Source organism: Orcinus orca, chromosome 1, assembly GCF_937001465.1.
Source record: "Orcinus orca chromosome 1, mOrcOrc1.1, whole genome shotgun sequence".
In the NCBI taxonomy this organism is placed as follows: domain Eukaryota; kingdom Metazoa; phylum Chordata; class Mammalia; order Artiodactyla; family Delphinidae; genus Orcinus; species Orcinus orca.
The window spans coordinates 33,356,956-33,374,103 of record NC_064559.1 but is presented as its reverse complement, the minus strand read 5'-3'; the positions used below and the strand labels follow the sequence as shown (position 1 = coordinate 33,374,103).

At 51.2% G+C, this 17,148-nt stretch overlaps 1 protein-coding gene across 6 annotated transcripts in view; it reads right to left on the bottom strand.

Moving 5' to 3' along the window:
• Positions 1-17,148, bottom strand: part of ADORA1 (adenosine A1 receptor) — a 36,835-nt gene that overhangs the window by 5,450 nt on the left and 14,237 nt on the right. The window lies entirely within an intron of this gene.

Genomic DNA, 17,148 nt, shown 5'->3' with positions numbered 1-17,148 from the left:
AGGAGTAAGATAAAGAATCCCTACCTCTATGCAGCTCACATTTTGGGTGAAGAAATAGATAACACAAAAGTAAGGAAATAAATAAACAAGACAGCTAGAGGTTGTGATATGTCCTTTGAAGGAAATAAGCAGGACGATGTCAAGGGGCAGAGCTACCAAGCTTTTTCATGCCATGACATACACAGATGATGAAAACATTTGGATGACACAGAAAATGGATGAGGCTGCCCATGGGCCGTGACTCTTCCCCCACCCCTGCCCCCAGGGTTGAGGGGATGCCCCTCCGAGGGGGGGCTCCCCACTTCCCTTTAAACCAATCCAGCCAGCAGCCAGCATGTCCTCTGCCCACGCACTGGCCTTGGAGCTAGCGCCAAGGGCTGGGGCCCGCCCAGCTCTGTGCTGAGGAGCTGGCTCAGCCCGGCAGCTTGCCCAGTTGTTATTTTCCAATGTAGCTTCTGGGATGGAGGGAGTCCCCTCTTGAGCATGTGAACAGCTACTGAGACCCACAGGTGTGGAGGTGGAGGCCTCCCTCTGACTCCGTTTTCTTCTGTCCCGTGCCTGTGGAATCTGCGGCATTCTCCTTCACAGCAATGATTCTTCAGGTCCCTCTCACCCTGGACCAAAGCCCACTGCTCCTTGAAGGCTTTACAGGAGTGGGAAGGGGAACGATGTGAGGGATGGGAGAAATTGGACCCCACCCCCACTCCATGTAGAAAGCAAGCACTAGATAAGCAACCTCATTTCTAATCTCATCATTCCAGTGGGGAGACTGAGGCCCCTAGATGACTCCAACACCTTCAGTGTGGTGCCCCATCCCCTACTCTGTAATCATAGGGTCCTTGTGTCCCCAAAGCTCCAAGGGGCCTTGAAATCTGGCCAGTTTGCTTCTGCCTTCCTGAAGTTTTCTTAGGTCTAATCCTTGCTCTCTTGCTGTAACTAAAGCCTATTTCCACCTCTTGAATCCCCAGCAGGAAAGCCAGCCTGGTGCATACTTTGGAGTCAGAGAGATCCATATCTGGGCCCCAGGTCTGCAACTTACTAGGTCAGTTCTTCCCCTGTAAAGTGAGACTGTGGGACCCACTTCAGATGAGCTAACATATGGGAAATGCCCTGTAAGCACGCCACCAACATTCCTGTGCCTGAGCTCCTAACCCTCCAAGCCCCTGAAAACACACGCACCGGAGAAACCCTGCTATCTCTAGATGCTCAGCAAACACAGCATAATGGCTCTGTAAACATCTGGCTCAAGGTTTGTTTCTGATGAGCTTAAAGTGCTTCCCACATGTCCTATAGTGAAAGAAGCTCTGGGCAAGTCCATGGGGTGAGACGAAAGGAGCGCAGGTCATTCTATCAAAAGATATGGGGAGGGGGAAGGGTAAGCTGTGACAAAGCGAGAGAGTGGCATGGACATATAGACACTACCAAACGTAAGGTAGATGGCTAGTGGGAAGCAGCCGCATAGCACAGGGAGATCAGCTCGGTGCTTTGAGACCAGCTAGAGGGGTGGGATAGGGAGGGTGGGAGGGAGGGAGACGCAAGAGGGAAGAGATATGGGAACATATGTATATGTATAATTGATTCACTTTGTTATAAAGCAGAAACTAACACACCATTGTAAAGCAATTATAGTCCAATAAAGATGTAAAAACAAAAATAAAAATAAATAAATAAAAATTAAAAAAAAAAAGGCTAAGGTACTCTGCCACAGCTGTCACAGGCAGGGTGCAGGTCCCTGTGGTGAGCCGCCGCAGAGCCCAATGGAGCGGCAGCTGCGGAAGGAAGGATGTAGGCCAAGTACCCCCTATCACAGCCCATCACAGCTATGATTTACGTCATATTGATCATTTACAAAGTCCTTTTACGTTCATGTCCCAGGTAATCCCCGTAACCACCCTGTGAGGTGAGTACAGCGCAAAATGGAATCCCCATTTTACAGATTAGGAACTCGAGGTCCAGAAATGGGCAACGACTTGCCCACATCTCCTGACTCCAAGACCAGCTCTCCTCAGGGCACCAGGCTGACTGTGGGTTGTTTAGATGTGGATGACTGGCAGATTGGGAACATCCCTTTCCTACAAGCTTTAAAATGGGAATGTCTAGACCCTATTCAAAGGTGGTACCACCCAGAGAAAGGGGGGTAGACAAAGTGACCTCTGGTATTGCCGTCCAGCCTGAGGACTAGGGGAGGGGGTATCTCGCCCAGGACCCACATTTGGGCAGTGATGACCCACCAAGAGAGGAGGTGAATTCTGACAGTGTCCCAGGTGACAGAGGAGGAGGTAACTTTTGGCTAGAGAGGTACCACCTTTTCTCTTCCCCTCACCCTTCCCAACTGCCTGGAGCCCCGGGGGTTAAAGCTTTCCTAGGGCTCCTCCGGGCCAGGTCCCAGCAGACCCTGCAGCTTAGGGTATCAGTTCTCATCTGTTTTTCTTGCTATTTTCTCCATGGTGGGAAAGGGCTGGACCCAGGACCTTGGCTGAGGTAGGGCTGGCTCTCACAGGAAGGGCTGCCTCTCAGAGCTGGGAGAAAAACTTACCTCTCCCTACACGTGGGAAAGAGAAGCAGAGGCTGCAAGTCCTAGAGTGCACATGGGGTGGGGCGTGCTGAATGTGCCACAAACACTTGTCCCACCAAGTCATGGTCCAAGGCCTCATAACCCCCAACTTTATAGACAGCCCTGTGAGAGCTAGCCAGAGAGATGGCTGTCCTCAGGAGTGTGCAGTCTCAGACAGACAAAGGGGAAACAACAGAATGGAGGCACTGGAACACCAAGTGGAGCCCTGTCCACAGGCAAGCAGGGCAGGCAGCTCCTTAAAGACGTTGTTGAAGAAACCAGGGAGAGCCCTGCCCGCTCCTGTAGCTCCCACACAGTGCCTAAAATTCCCCCATTGGTGAGATGTTCCTTTGGGTTAAGAATCGCCCTCTCTGTGTGTTATTTTTAAAGCCAAGATAACGCTGACTCTGTAGTATGAATTACTTTATTTGTCAGTATCTTCTTATTGATGATGAGAAAAATGAAAAAACTGGGTACCTAGAGTAGTTGGGGTGGCAGAGACTCCAAGAGGAAAAGGGAGAGCTTAAGGAAAGAGGTCGACGAGTCTCCTGTTGCCAAGAGCTGGCCTAGCTGAACAGACAAGTTTTTCATAATATAGCTGCTGCAAGAATAAGTAAGTGTGGTTTAGAGGTCAAAGTTAGGGAAGGAGGGCTACAAATCCTGTACCCAAATAGGGCAAGGCAGAGGAAGCCTTTGCTACTTCCCTGGACACCTTGGCAGGGCTGCCAAAGGAGGGGAGGAGGTCCTGGAGGCTAAGGGAGGGGGGATGCTCAAAAATAATAGTTAACTGATTGACAGCAATAATAACAATGCTGATAGAAGCTAACATTTATTGGTGCTTTCCATGTGCTGGCACCAACTTTATAGACAGCCCTGTGACTTAGGCATTATTATGATTATTATTCTCATTTTCTAATCGCAGTAACTGAGATTCAGATTATGAAACATGTCCAAGGTCACTCAGTGAGTAAGAGGTAGAGATGGAATTTCTAAGACTGAGATTTGTCCTAGTCCAAAGCCCATGAAGGACGCCAGCTCTGCCACTTTGGGAAGATGGAGGACAAGGGGGCTCAGAGGGTGGAGGTCCAGTACAGAAGAAGGGAGTCATGGTGGACCTCCCCTGCTTCAGGTAACCGCCTGGACTGGGCAGCTCTGAAGATGGCAGCAGGCCTGCCTGGGAGCCTCCCTCCTCCCTCCAAGTCCAACCTCTTTGTAGCCCTCAGACTGGTCTGTTCATGATCTGCTCAGCTGTTTAGTCGTCAGTGCTGGGGCAAGTAGGCAGCTGAGGCACCCTCCCTTTTCATTCATTAAACAGATATTCACGGAGGGCTCTTAGGTGCCCGGTTACAAGTGCCGGGTTCAGGAATATCGAAGAGAACAGGCTTTCAGGAAAGTAACATTCTAGAGGCAGGGGATAAACCAATAAACAGATTGTTTGAGACCTACCAAGTGAAATAAATAGGACACCCTGAGAGCGAGTGGCTGGGCATGGAGTGCCACTGGCTTAGGTTGTGTACGTGCTCAGGACAGCCTCTCTGGGGAGGAGACACTGAGCAGAGAGGGACATGATCACCTAGGACAGCCAGGCATGAGGTACCAGCAGGCAAAGTCCTGAGGCCCGAGTGGCTCAGGGAGCAGAGCAGCTAGTCGGGGCTTCCGGAGAGTGAAGGCAAGGGCCAGGGCGGGGCCACCTGGGCTGGGCAGGTCACACGAAAGGTTCCAAGGTTTTATTCTTGTGCAGGGAAAGCCATTGTAAGCAAAGGAGTAATCTCCAATTTCTGTTTTTAAAAGATACTTCGGGCTGCTGTGTGGAGAGTGTGTTGTGTGCAGCAGGGGAAGCAAGAACACCGTGGGGAGAGCGTATTTCAGCCATCCAGGTAAGAGGCGAGGTGGTGAGCTCTCGTGGGTGGCAGTGGGGAGTGGGGAGGAGTGCCTGGCTGTCAGATGTGTTTGGGAACAGAGCCAACAGGACCTGTTGCTGAGTTTGGATGTCCAGGTGAGAGAATGCACCATCAGGATGACTCTCATGTTTTGATCCCGACCACTGAAGGGAGAGTGGGGCCATTCCCTGACCCTGACCCCTCCCTGGCCAGGGGCCCTTCCCCTACTCCCAGTCCTGTTGCACTCACTCAGGAAGTCCAGACCACACTGCCGGACACTTCTTTGTGTGCACCTCCCACCTGGGGCCTTTGCACTTCCTGCTCACCTCCCTGAGAGGGCTGGGGAGGCTCCTTCCCCCACATCCAGATCTCAGCTTAGATGTCACCTCCTCAGAGGAGATTCCCTGGCCACCCTGCAAAAGGAGCCCTTCACTCCATAGCCTTCTGCTGTTTTTAATTCTCTTGATAGAGCTTATCACTTCTTGACTCTCTGAATCCATTCATCTACCCCCCCCCACAACTGCTTCCTCTCTCGTTTAGATATAGATATAAATATATAGGTGTTTAGGAATTTATTATCTGTTTCTCTCCAGTGGAATGTAACCCCATTAGGACAGAGATTCATTTTGCAAGTTCACCAACTGTGTTCCCAGTACCTAGAAAAGTACTCAATAATTATTTGTTGAATGAATGAGTAAATAGACGTAAAAATGGATACATGAGTCCATATATCCATTTATTCAATCATTTATGATTTATTCAATGACAAATACATTTTATTCAATGATAAATAAATAAATGATAAAGAAAATTATTCGATCATTCATGATTAATTGAGGACCTACCATGTGAGTACGTCAGGGAACCACAGATAAGGATTAAATGGTAGGTGCTCAATTAGAGACAGTCAGATTAGAAAGGCATAGCTGAAGTCTCAGAAGCAATTACAGTGCCCTGGATGAAAAAAATCTTTCCCCTGTTCATTACCCACTGGGCTAGAAGCTGTGGGGATCTGCTGCTAAGTCAGATAACTACTGGTCCCCTGCTTAAGTCCTGTGACATAAGGTTGCTCTGATGAGGGCCCCTTATGAGAGGTATGAGTGAGTGCCACCAGGCCACCAGCCAGCCTCCAGCACATCTATGGCAGCCCTGAGCCCCAGCTCTGTACCTGCATATGGTGAGACCAGCAGAGGCTACCCCGGGCCAGAACTAGCCTCCCCAGAGTCTTCCAGAGGAGCAGCATTTCCAACTCAAGCTAAGCCCCAGCAGGAGCCATGAGCCTGCCTGAGCTCCCCATTGGTCCTTTGCTTCATGAAGAGGCCCCTTTCATAGGTGGGATCAAATCCAGTCGGAGGCCTGACTGCACAGAGGGGTGTCCTCTGTCTGCCTACAGCCTCACAGGAGGGCTCTTCCTGGACACCACTGGGGACTGACTTTTAAGCTGACTCTGAGAACGTGAACAATAAGCCTCCTCAGAACAGGAAAAGCTCAGAATGCCATCAGGTGGTGAACACACCAGGGGACCTAGGCAGGAAAGATGCATTTGACAGAGAAAAGAGAAGGGGGGCAGGCGGCACAGAGATCCGCAAAAACTCTCCTTGGTGGACCAAGAACTGACCAACGGGGGAAGGTGCTCAGAGAAGCTGCTCCGTCACTGTACAAACAAGACTGGAGTGGCTGGTCCTGAAGCTGTATGTCCTCAGCTTCCCCTCCTTTTCCTGCCCTGCTCTGAGTCACGGCGGAGGGCAGCTGACCCCTGCAGGCTGCATTTCCCAAGCTCCTGGGTCGCTGGGTTCATGGAAGGCATTGGAGTGCTGGAGGAAGGAGGTGGAAGGATATTTCCACCGCCCTCTCTCTGTCACAGATGGGTCTCAGGCAGCGGTTATATCTCTTCCTTGGCTCTACCTCCCACCAGCCAAGCCCCCTATGGTTTCAGCTTCCACTAGCCCCCTGTAGCCCCTGGGCTCCAGGACCACCTCCTTCCTTTGCCCTTCAGCCTAGGGGTAGCTTCCTGTTGTTGCTAATGTCTGAGTTACCTCACTGTCCCCTATTTGACTTCTTAGATGCTTCATCACCTGTGTGACCAATTCCTGGCATTAAAAGCCCTCAGCTGTAAACGCCTAAGCGATTTCCATGTTCCTGGTTAGATCCTAATGGTTCAGGAGTGAAGCTGGAGCAGGAAAAATTGAATGTAGTTATCACAAAGAACTCCGTCCTCGAGGGATGAGAGAACTGACCGGACGCTTAATAAATATGTGTTGACTCAAAAGAAGAGAGAGAGAATCCACAGGATGGGTTTGGAAAAGGCTAAACATGGCTCTGTTTGAAGGCTCTGTTTGAAGTGTCCTGTGAACTGCTGAGACCAGGGCAGGGTCCTCAGGCCTGGCTGTCCCTGTTTATTGTCACCAAGGCACTGGGCATGCGGCTGGGTAGGGGACCGGATCATGTCTGCATCTTTCTGCAATGGGCAGTTTGGATAGTCTGGGACTGAACCCTCCATCTTCCCTTCCCACTTTCTTGCCTTGTAAGAAGGAGCGATATTCCACAGCTCTGGTGACCTCCTTCCTTGCCTCCCTCCTTATCATTGATCTCAGCTAGTTGTAACTGGAAACTTGGATCTCAAGACCAGGGAAGTAAGGCTTTAGGACTATAAACCACTTCCTTCAGAGAAATTCTCCCTCTCAAAGGAAACAGGAAACCGGATACAATCAAAGGCACTGGGCACACTCCAGGGACCAAATATTTAACGGTAACATCCCCCGGGGGAGTCTGGATCAGGGACCCTGGGGAGGGACTTGGATGTCTGGGTCCTAATAATCCTGCCTTGAATCTTGCTTGCTTCGGGACCTGTGGCATCACCCACCAACTCTAAATATCAGTGTCACCAATCCCCAAAAGGGGGATCCATTGGACACCCTCAAGGCTAGTTTGCAGAACTATAGAGAGCGGGCCCAGACACTGAACTCCTTGAAAGAAGAGAGCTGGATAAATTAGTTAGGCTAGTAGTGTAATGGGCCTTGGAAATAACTCCTGGTCACGTTCTGAGGACAGACAACTCAACAGCCTGGTGGGAAAAACAATTATGTCTATGTATGTGACCCAGTAGCGTCCTCTATTCTGAACGTCCTCTATTCTCCCTGCTTCAGATTCAGAGCCCCTTCCTTGAATCTGGGAGTGAGCAGAAAAAACATAACCCCTGACCTAAAGGAGTTCCCCATCTGATGGGGAAGGTATAGCCCCTGAGCGGAGGGAATGCCCAGTCTAATGGGAGAGCAGCCCAGGCTAAATAAAACATATGAGGCCAAAGTTCCTGGCGTCAACCCCAGACTGAAAGGTGGCACAGGTAACTGACATTGCAAGTTCTACCTCAGGCCTGTGTGCCTGTGACAAAGCCCCTCTCCTCTCTGGTTGCATCCTCTCATCCTTACAAAGAGGCATTGGAATTTGTCCAGTGCACCTGATCTAGAGGAGGCTGCAGGGGGTAGTGTAGGGAGGGAGGTTCTCAGGTTTGGGGAAGGCATATTTTCAAAGTATACTTGCCTACAATCCCCAACCCTTTCCCGCAGTCCGGGGCGTATCAGAATGTCCCCACACAGGCGATGGGAGGCCCAGGGACTGCACTTTGACACAATCCCCCAGGTAATTTTGAGATGCAGCCACCTCCTCCCCAGCCCCAGTCCTCTAACTCCTGAGACCAGTGCAGCCCCACATACCAGTGACAGGGTGGTCTTCAGGGAGGAGGGTGTCTGACCTGAACTGTAAACTCAGGACAACTGGACCCAGACCTCAGCATTCCTGGCCATTTCCTGCTCTGAGATTTGATTCTCTCCAGCTCTTGGGGTAAGGCCAGGATGGTGAAAATACCAACGGCAAATTACCCCACCTGCTGTGGGAGACTTTCTGACTCATTCGGCAGTATGGAAAAAAATTTTCCTGTCTGCATATGGATTTAATGACCTACGAGTGGCTGGCGCAGTGAGGCCTTACTGGGATGACCACTGTAGTAAAGGGGGCCAAATTTCTTTTCCAACCAAGTGGAAAGACCTGACATTATAGGAAAAGGGAGCTGATTGAATCATTCCCCAGCAGCCTCTCTGGTCTTTGCAGACAGTGGTCACTTTTAAGAGGTGGCAGGGAATCCCACAGCCTGGCTGGCACATCAAGAGGGTGAGGGCAGGAGGGAGCTGGAAATGGGCAGAGCTCGCCAGGCTTGAGAGAGCAGGGGGCCCACGCTGCCCATCAAGGTGCCTGCAAGGACAGCAATGACATGAGGACCCCCAGAGCAGGGCAGTCCTCCCTTGGAGCACCTCACTGTGGTGGGAACCAGCAGACCTCGGTTCTGGTCCAGGCTTTGTTGGGAGGGAATGAGTTGGCCTTGGGTGAAACTCCTCTCCTTTGGGGGCATCTCTATCCTCATCTGGATAATGTAGGACTGAATGAGATGTTTCCCAAGCTCTGGCAGGTCAAGTTCCCCTCTTCTGAAATGTGTCAGATCATCTTATACGAAGAGGTGAGCTTGGCACTAGTGGAGGGAGGGAACACCAAAAACCAGTTTGGGGATGGGGATCCCAGGGGCAGTAGTTGAGAGGCACATACAACTCCCCAGAAGGGAGTCCCCCCCTAAGGATTTCATGCTCCAGCTATGTGCCCCATGGAGAGGAAGATGGGGAGCAACATGGAATGGAAAGAGAAATAAATATTTGTTGTGAGTGAAGGAATGAAGAGTGCTGCTGAGCCAGATCTGAGTTCAAGCTGTGGCTCTACCAGTTAACAGCTTGTGGCCTTGACCAAGTAAAAATTCCTTGAGCCTTGCTTTTGTCCTCAGCATAATGGCACAAGAAGACTTGCTTGGCAGGCTCACTGGGACCATGAGGCCCCTCTGTGAATAGTGGCAACTGGTGCCTAGTGTTATCACCACCCCTCTCCCAAGGATGTCCCCGACTCCCCCAGAAAATACAGTCAGCTCCTGAAGAGATACAGAACAGGTTGCAGTGACACAGACAAACAACAAGTTATTTGTTTCACTTTGGAAAGACTGGTCACATGGCTTTAGTATCCATTTTGCACTCAGCTCTCCTACCTAACTCAAGACTGGTACAGAATTAGTCTGTGTTCCCTGATCTGTCTGCCTAGCATCTGAGTCTTGGGTGGGGAGCAGATAGGGATGTGGGAGCTTGCTGAGCCCAGCACAAACCCCACACAGGGCCCTGGAGAAGCCACACTTCCTGGTTAAGCGCAGTAAAGCTCTCTTGAGTAAGTGGCCAGTGTAGAGACTGGAGACAGGCGAGGCAGACTCAGGGGGAGCTCACGATGCCCCTTCTCCCACCTCCCTTCTGCATATCTCCTGGCCTGTCTGGAACCACAGAGTACTCAACATCTGCCTGAAGGCCTGTTTCCCTCTAGGGACCATGATCCAACTCTGGCCAGAGAGACTATATAGATTCCAGAGCAGCCCAAAGGCAGTGGTCCACTGAGAGCCGGACAGCAGACCCAGTGCCCTAGTGCCCAGAGCCTGGAGTCACAGGGGCTAGCTTGGGGGACAGGGATGCTCGCCCTGAGGAGGCAACTGCTCTCATAGGGCTTGGGGTCTTTCTCTGCTTTAGCTGCCTGGGCCTTCAGGGCTCCCTAAAGTTCATAGCATCTAGCCCTCTATTCTAGAAAAGATGCAACAGATGGCAGGATGTGGGAGGAGGACAGAGAAGACAGGGAGACTTTTGTCCTCTTTCTAAAGAAAGGTCCCACCTTCACCCTCAGGCCTCCCTCCATTCCATCGCTTGTACTTTTACATCAGAAAGTCCTACCCAGGGGCTTCCCTGGTGGCGCAGTGGTTAGGAGTCCGCCTGCCAATGCAGGGGACACGGGTTCGTGCCCTGGTCCGGGAAGATCCCACATGCCGCGGAGCGGCTGGGCCCGTGAGCCATGGCCGCTGAGCCTGCGCATCCGGAGCCTGTGCTCCACAACGGGAGAGGCCACAACAGTGAGAGGCCTGCGTACCGGAAAAAAAAAAAAAAAAAAAGAAAGTCCTACCCAGGATCTAACTTCAGTCCCTCTTGCTGCACCACAACCCAAGGCAGTCCTGCTCTTGGGACCTGGAAGAAGTTGCAGTCATATTCTCCCAGGTTCTGGACTTTCTCCCCACTTCACATCCAGGTTGGTGGAGTTTGGAGCCCAGATAACAGTGGTAAGAACCCCAGCACCCAGCAGTTTCCCATCATCCCTCCTTGGTGCCTCTTGTTGCTTTCTGTGTCTTACGTCCCAACACGTGCCTATTCACTGAGCCCCACAGTGTGCGGGACCATTTACATGAAGCTGCAGGCCAGGCGCAATCCAGGAACCAGTGCAGCCACTCAGGTAGCATCACGCAGAAGAGTTTAGCAACAGCTATCAGCCCTGAGCCCTGCCCCACCCTGCCCCTCCAACGCCCTGCATTTGCTGCAGGTTTTCCTCCTCTTTTCTGCCCCAGCCCCAGAGATGAGCTGGGGATAGGGGGATCCTGATGCAGTGGAAGGTGGGGAAGCACCCAGTCTTGCCCAGGTAGATACAGGCTGGGCATAGAGTCCCCTGCCCAGGACAGCATGCAGCAGGATCCCCTGGATCAAGGTGGGAGCTGATGCCCTCCTCTTCCCCATGTGGGGCAATCAGTAAAATTATTTGTTTCCTCCCTGAGCATATAACTGCCAAACCCCAAGAGCAGGAGTCAGGTCTGGTTCAATGTTGTATTCCTAGCACCCACTGTGGTATCTGGTACACAGTAAGGCACACAATAATATTTTTAGAAAGGAAAATAGATTCATATAAAATGCTCAGTTAGAACCAGAGAAGGCGGAAAAGAGAAGGTAGGGGAGAAACAAACAACAAACCCAATGAATAGAAAAGGTACCAACACGGTAAACATTAATCCAATGATATCAATAACCACTTTAAATGTGAGTAAAGTAGGAAGGAGGGTAAGAGGAAGCCACTTTGAAGCTTTTTGCTTCTCTCCACAACATCCCTCCTGGCAGGTAGAAGACCCTGCACCCAGCCCACCCAGATGAGGGACCTTCCATAGAATCCTTGAGATTTCCATTCCCAGTTTCTGTCCCAGTCACCCAGTCACTTTCCATTATAAGTCATCCAGCTTAATACATTAAGCCACTTAATTAGGTGGTTCTAACTACAAGACCAGCCCTTCCCCTCACAGCTGTCCCTGGGTGGAAGTAGGGAACAGTCTGTTCTCAGGGAGCTGCCCTACACCCCTGTGATTTGTGCCAGGATAACGGAGCAGCATGGAGCCGCTGGCAGCATCCCAGAGCAGGGGTCTGGAGAGGCAGCTTCTCTGAGCATTGATCAATGACCATATTTTCAGTCACTTCTGCCACTCTGCAAAGCCCAATAAATCACTCACATCTGCCACGACCCTCGATGCGGGAATCTCACATTATGATGTACGTGGGAGAGGAGGAAGCTTATTATATCGAAGCCTTTTTTTCCCATCCACCATTCACAAAAACTTCAAAGTGCTGTGCTCAGAGCCACAAAAAAGAAAATGCAGATTGCTGACAACAATGGGTCTTGGGGACTCAACCAGGCAAGAATCAGGTAGGACAGGCACTGCAGGCACAAGGTGGGGACACCAGAGTGGCCTCCCTCACCCAGCTGATATTAATACCAACAATATGGGCCATTTGGAAGGTCCAACTCTAGGGTCCCCAACTTTCAAATCCCACAAAGGCCTGACCACCCAAAACTCTCCCTCTCTGACCTCCATAGCTGGTATCCACTATCTCCAACAGAGTTACACCAGTTGGCCAAGGAAGCAAAAGGCTCCAGATAACACAACACTGGCAGGCGTGTGACAGGCATTAGAGGGCCTGGGCTCTAATCAGACTCAAACTTGCTGTGTTAGCAGATTACATCACCTTTCAGAATCTTAGCTTCCTTATCCAAAATGGAGCTGATATCTGCCTAGCCCACCTCCCAGTGTTCCTATAGTAACCACTTGGCATTGAGCTTTACATACAGTCTCTCCTTTCCTCTTCCCACAATCATCTTAGGAGGGAGGCAGCATCTCCACAGATGAGAAGACTGGGTAACTCCCTCAAGGTCACAGAGCTGGTGGTCAGAATTGGAACTGCAACTCAGGTCAGCTGCGTCCCAAACCAGGGTTTTGTGTTTCACACAATAATATCCCCATGAGGCTGTGAGGACTTTGAGAATAGGGATTATGGTCTTATGTTCCCCAGTACCCCTTATTGTCCAAGCTTCTCAGACTGCAATGTGTGTGAGAAGCAAGGCCCAATGGCATTCAGCCTAACGCTGGCCCAGAAGTAACCCTCCCCACCCTTGTTTGGGGAGAAGCCTGTCTGAGGAGCCCAGAAAAAGGAAAGGCATTGTCTTGGACCCTGCAGGAAATAGGAACTCAAATCCCTGCCAGGTCCCTTGCAAACCACCTGTGTGACTTGTTTCTGTTAGTGGACAGCCACCTCCACCATATGGAGAGAGGAAAGGCAGGGAGCCAGGGTGGGAGAAGGGAAGGCAAGAGGCTCCCCACCTCAGCGAAATGATAGTGGGGCGCACAGCTCTCCTCACAAAGCATTTCAGCTTGCCTGATAGACAGGGCAGATTTTGTTGTTGCCATTTTTTTTTTTTTTTTTTTTTGCGGTACGCGGGCCTCTCACTGCTGTGGCCTCTCCCGTTGCGGAGCACAGGCTCCGGACACGCAGGTTCAGCGGCCATGGCTCACGGGCCCAGCCACTCCGCGGCATGTGGGATCCTCCCGGACTGGGGCACGAACCCGTGTCCCCCGCATCGGCAGGCGGACTCTCAACCACTGCGCCACCAGGGAAGCCCCTGTTGTTGCCATTTTACAGAGGCCCAAGAAGGTTCAGTGAGTGCCCAAGGCTATAGCTTGGCTGATTAGTGTTTGAGCTGAGACTGAACCCAGGTTCCTCTGAACCTGGCCCAGTGCTCTTTGTGGCATGCATGCTACCTGTGGGTGGCAGAGAAGGTCTCCTGGAATCCCTCACAACACTCAGCCCTAGGACCCAGCCCAGGGTCGGCTGGGCTGCCTCTCTAGCCCACCTCCTCCATTCTCACTTCCACGGACCTCATGGGATTATTTCTGCTGCCATGATGTTAGCAACACCTCCTGATTTAGCTTCCCTGCACTTGTGATCGAGGTAGCTGTGCAAATGAGCACATGCAGGCCCTAGAACCTGAGAGAAAGCAGGCAGGGCCTAAAGGAAACCAGATGGCAGGTCAGGCCAGGCCTATGCCCACTAGCAGCCTCTGTCCCAGAAATCTCAGCCCTCTTAGCTCGGCCTGTGCCAATTTCTCTTAACTGCAAAATCTTGTGTTCTGCCTCCATCTTAGCCTAGAAGCTCTCTGAGGACAGAGGCTGTGGTTCCCCACAGTCTGGAAATCCCTGAGGAGAGTGGCTGGGTTAGTGGGTATATCACAAGCAGCATTCACTTTGGTATCTGGTAAGCTGGTACAAATCCCAGTTTTGCTAATTACTAGCTGGATAACTATTTTCCAGTTCCTTTACCTCCCTGGTTCTCTTATTTCTTTATTTGTAAAAATGGTGTTGATGCCAGCCTTGCAAGGCTAAATAAAATTAAATATGCTACCAAAGAAGGCGCTCATCACTGTTCCTGACATGGAGGGGACACTCAGCATGCAGGTACTCCCTCTACCCCAAGACCACATGTCTCCTTCCTCAGGATCCTCTCCTGTCAGGCAGCCCCTGGGCTCATGGAGGAGCTTGAAGCAGAGGGGGACTATACCCAGAACAGTGACAGAGCACACCTCACCTGTGTATACGGCACTATGCACCTCCGAGCCGTGCCACGGCCACTTCCCCAGGTGGAGCTCACCAACGTTAGGCCATGGCATGCATGTAAAGGAACCTCTCAAGCCACAGTTGAGGGTGGCTGTATTAACTGTCTGCCCCAACCGTGACAGAGACAGAGAGACACACGTGTGCATGCGCTACCCATCCATCGTCTTCCCTCCCATGAAACGGCAGGAAAGGGGAAGAACAAGCCCCTGTGATACTGGAGAGAGATGGTGGGTTTACATTATTTTCACGTGTAATCCCCTCAACAATCCAATGAGGAAGATGTCATTATTTCCATTTTACACGTGTAAAACTGAGGCTCAGAGAGTTTGGGCAAGATCATAGAACAAGTAAGTAGCAGAGTCAGGACTGAGAGACCAACATTGCCAGCCTGACGCCTAAGGCACTCAGAGCTCTGTGACTCTCAGCATCCCTTCTTTCCTCAGACTCAGCACACACACTGCATGCTGGATCTTTGCAGCAACCCTGAGAAGTCAGGCAGGGACTGTGAGTCCCCTTTGCTGAGGAAGCTGCAGCGCCGGGGAAGTGAGGTGGCTTGTCCAGATGGGTACAGCGGCAGACTGAGCTCCAGCCTCTGAGTTCCGGCTCCGGGTCTCTCTCTGTACTGAGTGAATTGGGGGATCAGGTCTCCCTGGTTTGGGAGGGGGTTCCCCTTTTCTTGATTCTCCTCCCAAGTTTTTTTTCTTTAAACCTTGACAGTAGACCGAGCTCAGACTCAGGCCATGTTCTGACAGGAAGACTGCAGCCTAGAGAATGGCCCCTCCTTGCCTGCGTGGACTTCAGCGGTGGGAGGTGACAACCGCTCCTGTGCAGACCCCTTGAGGCCCTGGAGCTGCCCATCATGGAGGAGTTAAAGCCCAGCAGTAGCCCGCACATCCAGTCACTGTGAGTTCCCTCCCCACCAGGCCCAAGGCGCCCGCCCACCTCGTGTGGTCAGGGACCTGTTGGTGTGGGGCCTCCACTCCACTGAGTGCTGGAGATGCAGCACCGTCTCCCAGCAGCCAGGAGAGCTGTCTACAGCTCCAGCAGGTGGTAGACAGTGTGGCACGACACCCGAGGGGGAAGAGGGAAGAGGTTTTCTCTTTAAACGGCAGCTCCAAAGACAAACTCAGCCCCTCTGCCAGGCGTGCGGCAGCACCCACTTCCTGATCCTTCTTACTTCCCGGTGACAGTTGTGTCTGTCTCTCGGGTCTCTGCTCCACTCATGTACCCATAGCCCGGCAGCCAACATTAGCTCCTTCTGCCACCTCAGTGCCAGGCAGTCAGGCCAGCTCTTGGGCGGTACTCTGCAGGCCAGGGGACAGCTTGGGGTGGGGGTTTGGGAGCCTCCACACACACACCCAGAACCAACTCATCCCTGAACAATGCAGCCATTTTCCTTTTCTGAGAGCACTCCTTTATAGACAACTCTCTGCAGTAGGCATAACGAATTGTGCCCATTCTATAGGTGTGGAAACTGAGACCCAAAGAAGTAAGTGATTTACCCAAAATCACCCAGCAGTAAGGTTGGAGTCAAGGCTCAAATGCAGGTCTTTTCATTCATCCATTCAATTGTTCATTCAACAATTCCAGTTACACTTAGATGTTGTGTGACTAATAATAAGTTGTTTAACCTCTCTGAGCCTCAGCTTCCTCAGAAAATGTGGAAAATAGGAATATATTATTACTATTAGAAAACACTATTAGTGCCTCTTCATAAAATTGTGCAAGGATTTAAATAAGAGAATCCACATAAAGTATTTCGCAAAGGCCTAGCAAACGTTAGGTGTTCGAGAGTCACTTGCTACTATTACCATTCACTTACTGGTCAGGCATTAGATACCAAAAATGGGCAGAAACCATGCTGGACACTGTGAAGGAGAGTTGAATAGGCTTGGACCCCACCCTCAAGTTGCTCACAGGCCAGTGAAGGAGGTTACCTTGGTGCAATCTGACAAGGGCTGTGTTACAGGGGAGCATGGGGAGCTGTAAACATACCAAAACAAGGAAGGTTTCTGGGAGGAAGTGTCATCTGAGTTGACTATTAACGAATGAGTAGGAATTAGGAAAGAAAAGGGAACAGATTTCTGAGGGGGGTGTGTGTGTGTGTGTGTGTGTGTGTGTGTGTGTGTGTGTGTGTGTGTGTGTGTTTTAGACATGGTCTTAGATATTAAACATCCTTCTTTCATCTTTCTCCTCAACTCCAAGGCCTGGACAGGTTAAGATATAACTGGCTAGGAGGCAGGGAAGGTGACTTTTGAGCACAGGTAAAAGGTGGGGTGGGGTTGAGCATCCTAGGCTGGGGGAGTAACCTTGGCCCTGTGTGCTTGTGTGTGTGCCAGGCTTGCTCAGGCCTCCTGCTGCGTGGCAGCTGGTAAATTGTCAGTCTTGCCCAAGAGACTGTAAGTCTGTGCCATTGAGGGCAGGACTTGTGTTGTCAGAAAACATTTCTTAACTTGAACATATAAACTGTGTTCCTACGTCAAGGAAGATTAATGGTGGGGGTAGGGCATGAGGATTGGGTGGGGCACAAACAGGAAAGAGATTAGCCTTGTTGGGACTCTTCCCAACAAGGCCTTGAATGAGGGACTGGGATGGGCGGGGGCAGGGGTGAGCAAGCAGAATTGAATGAAAGGTCTGAAAACCCAGGATATAATTTTTTGACCTTTAAAAAAAGCTATAGCTCCCTACACACACACACAGACACACACACACACACACACACACACACACACACACACACCCCCCACTAAGAGCCTGAAGCCACCGTGGCCTCCTGTCATGATTACAGGTGATGACGGCAGAGGGAAGGTGTCATGCCTTCACACCCCTCTCTGGCTTGCTGGCTGCTCCCAGACTGTCAGCCCCTGAGCCTGACAGAGCCGCTGAGTGGT